Source organism: Silene latifolia, chromosome Y (assembly GCF_048544455.1).
Source record: "Silene latifolia isolate original U9 population chromosome Y, ASM4854445v1, whole genome shotgun sequence".
Lineage (NCBI taxonomy): Eukaryota > Viridiplantae > Streptophyta > Magnoliopsida > Caryophyllales > Caryophyllaceae > Silene > Silene latifolia.
Genome location: NC_133538.1, coordinates 202,927,588 through 202,933,070, shown reverse-complemented (window position 1 = coordinate 202,933,070; position 5,483 = coordinate 202,927,588). Strand labels below are relative to the sequence as shown.

Below are 5,483 nucleotides of genomic sequence, written 5' to 3'. Positions count from 1 at the left end.
ACAACCTGTTGCTATTCAATGGTTGCTTTGCTTGCTGGATTATATTTGTAACTAGCCCCTTCAATGCTCAAATTATTTGATGTCCCTTATGTGGTAGCTTTCCATTTCCTTATTTGCAATTTATCTCATAACCATGAACACAAAATTAGTTTAGTTAGTTTAACCATCTGATACATTTAGCTCCGATTTTCAGCCTTTCATCGTGTGGTTGGACTTGGTCACTTATTTTACACATCATGGCCATTAGGACAAACTTCTGTGGTATGGTGGAGAGGTATTTCTATCTTAAGTCTAGTTTGCGATTGCTTATTAGTATGGCTATATGTTATCTGCCCTTTTCCTTCCCTCTCTTGTAACCACTATTTGAGGGGGCTTTTATCGTAAACCTTAGTGACATGCTGGATTGCTGGAGCATTGTTGTTTTAAGTAAGTTGCTTCTTTCAGTATTTTTTCTCACTACGAATGCCAAATATGCATTATGAGATTTGAATGTTGTAGCTGCAGTTTAAAGTTCACATAGATAAAAAATACTTAACAGCTTAAACTTGGTTGATTTCCACTCGACAAGGTGATTCGAGGTATACTTTCTTATTAGTCTAATATCTAGTACTCCATCCAATCCTCCATTTTTAAAATTAGTTTAACATCGCTGTTTTGTTTGAGTTTGATTAGCGTAATTACTATATTCGTTTACTATAGATGATGGGTACTTGTAAGTAACGCATGTACCATTGTGTATAAAAAAGATGAAATCCTTTTGATCTATCTCCCTTGAATTAGTCTCATTACAGTTTTAGCCATGGTTTTTGCATCTTTTGTCATATTTAGCTTCTTGAAGTGAAATAAGTTGGAGTACACCAGTAAAACTCACTTAATAATGTGAGTTTTATGTGACGGAAGTCGATTCTTATATTCTTTTAATGCTACAAGGCTTCCCAAAGGTTTTTTAAAAATCCGAGTGAAGCTTTCTTTCTGCAAATGGAACTTCCTAATTTAGGCAATCACCAATTCAATTTTCCAAGAACAAACTCAACTTCTTGGTATATTTACTAGCCTTCTACCTCTTTTTAGGCTTTCAGCCACTAATCCACTTTTAATTTGCTAACTTTTTGTTGTCGTTTTCCTTCATGCTACTTGTGCTATACATTTAAATTGTTTTACTGGAGATTTAATTATAACCCTTTATGAACTCTTAATTTAAGGAGGATACTGATATTTTACTACATCAAATAATCAAATATGCTTCTCTTTTTTTGCTGCTTCATTGATTATTGGGTAAAAAAGGGTGGAGGTATTATAATCATCAAGATTTTATAGATTATACTAAAGTGGCAGAGGAGCTTTAGGATAGAGACAAAAAAACCCAGCGGATGGAAACCAATAAAAATGTTAGGGGAATTTCAGAGGCTTTTCTTATGTTAGATGTACCTGTAAGCAGATAAATTAGTCTCGTTAAGTAGTCGGTGGTAAGAGTTGAGTTGGTTTCTATCACCTATTAAATTGCAGCGCTATTTAAAAGCGTGGTCTCGTTAAGTATTCGGTGGAATTGTCACCGATTATGGAATGGTAAGTATCATTTGTGGTTGCCTATTCTCTGTGTTTGTAAAATTCTACCTTGGATTCCTCTGACCTGTTCAACTAGATACATCATCAATGAATCAACTTCTCAGTTCCTTTTACACAAGAACTAAGGAGCACATTATAATATTGATGAATATTTAAGCTGAGTAAAGGCCTGAGACTGCGAATCGTATTGGTTCGTCACTTATGTATTTTTTACGGATTTGTGGGAATTAGTTCTCACTTGGATAACATGTTTAGCTACATTGACAATGAATATGAGTAGGAGGTTAAGGAATTTGGAGCAGCTGTTGAAGCTTATATAAACCGGGCTGTAAAAATGGCTTTCAAATTGAATACGTGAGTCTTTTACGGGAGTCTTTATCAAGTTATTAGGGTAAAGTGTATAAAACTGTGAAATTAGTATTTAAATTTGGGTGGTAGGTCAAATCGTCAAGGAGGAATTATGTAGATCTGGGGTGTTATACTCTCTTAGTTGAAATGTTTTGGCTTGGGACATATTTATCAGTTTCTAGTCTCATGTGTACTATCTTTTCTCTTTTTTTTTTTATTTATTCTGGTAAAACTATGTGATAGATATGAGGGAGCCAAATTTCATAGCCAAAATAGCTAAGCAGCTAAGGAAATTTTACGAAGTAGATATTCCTGGTTCCAGACAACCTCAGCTGTGGATTGACATATCTAAGTTCTTTGCAAAAGGTTTTCCTCAGCTGATATTTTGAGCCATTTTCTTTGAAGAATGATTGAATAATCGCCTAGGGGCGCAAATAAATAATTATAAAAATTTTGGTCCCTGCCTTTTCTTGTTAGTTTTTGCATCAGTTTCGAGTTCAAACTTTGTAGTTTAAATTTTGATGTTTGGCTGCATCCTTGATTAATTGAACCGAAAGAAAAAGTAGTACATTAAGATTTTCAGATGTGATCTTGCAGCTATGAATTTGATTTTTCCAGTTTTAACTTGCTACACTGCTTTATGAGCTATGCAGTTATCTGCAATGCCTACATGTTTAATCTCAGCTTTTGGTTGCAGCATCAAACCTTAGATTTGATGATATAGAGAAACAAAGGAAGTATGAAACTATCTCCTTTGAAGAAGTTCAAAGTGAAGTCACTTAGATCAAGGTGACCTTCTGTCTCTTTAAATTCACAAGTATCCTTATTTATGATTCCATTTCAAATGACTTATCGTTGTTCTTATGCTGCTATGCCTTAAGAAAAACAACTGAGGGCCTGATAGTTGAGGTTCAAACTTGTAAATTCATTACTTAAAGGAAATGAATTATCGTTGCCGGGGACGGTGTTAACTTGATTTGATTTTCATTAATTGTTTTTAGTTGTGTCTTTATTTACCTTGGGGAAGTCAATCTCCTCAAGGTTGTTCTAATTATTTTCGAGTTGTTTGATATTTTGCATGTCTAGGAGATCACAAGGTAATTTGTTACCCATTGATCTTGAAATTGAAAGAACTTTGACCAACAATAGAAGACTTGCTAGAGGTAGTTTGAGAGGTATTGGAGAAATTGTGAACAATCAACCAAATAACATTGAGTTTACCAACCCTTTTGCAAGAGAAGGAGAGGATAACCCAATACAAAACCCACCATAAAATCAACCAACAATGCCTAAATTCTCATCATATTCCGTACCAACCGAGGAGAACCTACCAAATAGTACTCCTACACCACAACATTTAACCGGTAATTTCATTGCCAAATCCCCATTCATACAATTAGTTGAGAGAAGTCAATTTGGAGGGATGCCTAGTAAAGACCCTCACTCACATATGGAGACTTTTTGTGACTATTGTGATGCGATTTCTCAAACCAGTGTTACTCAAAGACCAAATCCGATGGGTCTTATTTCCTTTTTCTTTGATTGGTACCGCGAGACAATGGTTGAAAAGCCTAGACAAGGCTACTCTTGGTATTGACTCTTGGAAGAAATTGGCACTTTCTTTCTACGAAAAATTCTATCCTCCGGAAAAGACTAACATGTTGAGAGCCCAAATCACCGGGTTCAAACAAAGGTATGAGGAATCTTTGTAGAAGCATGGGAGAGATTCAAGGACACTTGTCGTTCTTTTCCACAACATGGGCTTAGCGAGTGGTTCTTTGTACAAAATTTTTGGAATGGTCTATATGAAGACTCCCGAAACATTATCAATATGGGATCCAATGATATGTTCACCGAAGTTGATGACAATCAAATATGGAACAAAATTGAAGAAATGACGGTCCATAGCTCGCAATATAGTAGACCTCGGAAGACTACTAGAGGAGAAAAGCATGAGGTGGATTCCATTACTCAATTGGGTGCTCAACTAAGTGCTCACATTGACACCATTAATTTGAAGTTTGAGAAGGCCATGGCTATACTTGAAGAGGCCTCCAAATCACCCAAGCAACATGTTAATGCTATGGTAGCATCATCATCAATTCCAAGTGGAGTATGTGAGAGTTGTGGAACTTTGGGACATGACTAAAGTGAATGTAGGGGAACAAGTGAACAACTGAATGCTTTCCAAGCATACAAGAGTGGCACCCCTTATTCAAACTATTACAGTAAGAACACCAAATTCCACCCCAACCTTTCATACAAAAGCCAAAATGTTCAAAACCCTCAACCAACATACACCCCACCTCCAATGAGAAATCAAGCTCAAAGACCCTTTTACAACCAAAGCCACGGTTATAAAAATCAACCCTCTTACAATCAATCCAATAACCAAGGCTTTGATGTTCAAAAAGCGGTCCTCCAAATGCAAAAGAATCAACAAGAATTTTTCACTCAAATGCAAAAGGATAGCCAAGCAAAAGACATCACCATCAACAACATACTAGCTCACACAAAGATGTTGGAGACACAAATGTCTCAATTAGCATCTTCTAGCTCTCAAAGACAAAAGGCGCAATTACCACCTCAAGGTAATCCCCCAAGACTTGAGTCGGTGAGTGCCATCCATTTGAGGAGTGGTACAAGGTATGAAGGGCCGAAGAGACCCATTGATGAAGATGTTGTGAAGACTAGTGACAAGGAAAGAGTTGAAAACTCTAAGGAAGAAGAACCCATCCCTATTCAAGAAGTTTCAAAGAGGTAGAATGAAGAGAAGGCTAAGGAGAAAGAGCCTATCGTGATTAGACTTCCATTTCCAAGTCGTCAAGCTAAGCCTAAGTTCGATGAACAACTTGGAAAGTTTATGGAGATTGTGAAGAACTTGGAAGTCTCAATTCCATTCACGGAATAATTAATCATGTTCCGGCCTATGCGAAATACATGAAAGATATTCTCACAAAGAAGAAATCCATCCGGAAGCTAGAGACTATTACATTCACTAAAGTGAGTAGTGCCATCCTACAAGGAAGTTCACCTCCAAAACTCAAGGATCCGTGGTCCTAAAACCACGGCCTCAGCTCTATCATCCCAGCAAATCGGACTCCTACACCTCCTCCCATACAAAGCCTCAAACGGTGCCATCCCAATACTCGTGTGATAGCTGTTGTTATACGAAAAATCAATCAGATCCAATCTATCCTCCCAGCTACCACCAAACTCCATCACACAAGATCGCAGCATATCCTCAAAAGTCTTGATGGTCCTCTCTGTCTGTCCATCTGTCACAGGATGAAAAGATGCACTCATCTTCAAAGTAGTTCCCATCAACTCCTGCAACTCTCTCCAAACCCGCGATATGAACCTCGCATCTCTATCTGACACTATATCCTTAGGTACCCCATGCAAACGAACCACATGCTTCTATAAGTCAAAAGTAACTGTATCTTGGTCCAAGTATCTTTTATCGGAACAAAGTGAGCTGACTTGGTCAAATGATCAACTATTACCCATATCATGTTGTTACCATGCTGACTACTCGGAAAACCCACTATAAAATCCATAGAGATAGA

The 5,483-nt window shown here is 37.2% G+C and overlaps 1 non-coding gene across 1 annotated transcript; it reads right to left on the bottom strand.

The window, feature by feature from the left end:
* Positions 1-3,572: 3,572 nt before the first annotated feature.
* On the bottom strand, positions 3,573-3,678 carry LOC141636839 (small nucleolar RNA R71). Its single transcript, XR_012541420.1, has one exon. It is a non-coding gene; the product is annotated as a small nucleolar RNA R71 (small nucleolar RNA).
* Between the last annotated feature and the right edge of the window lie 1,805 nt (positions 3,679-5,483).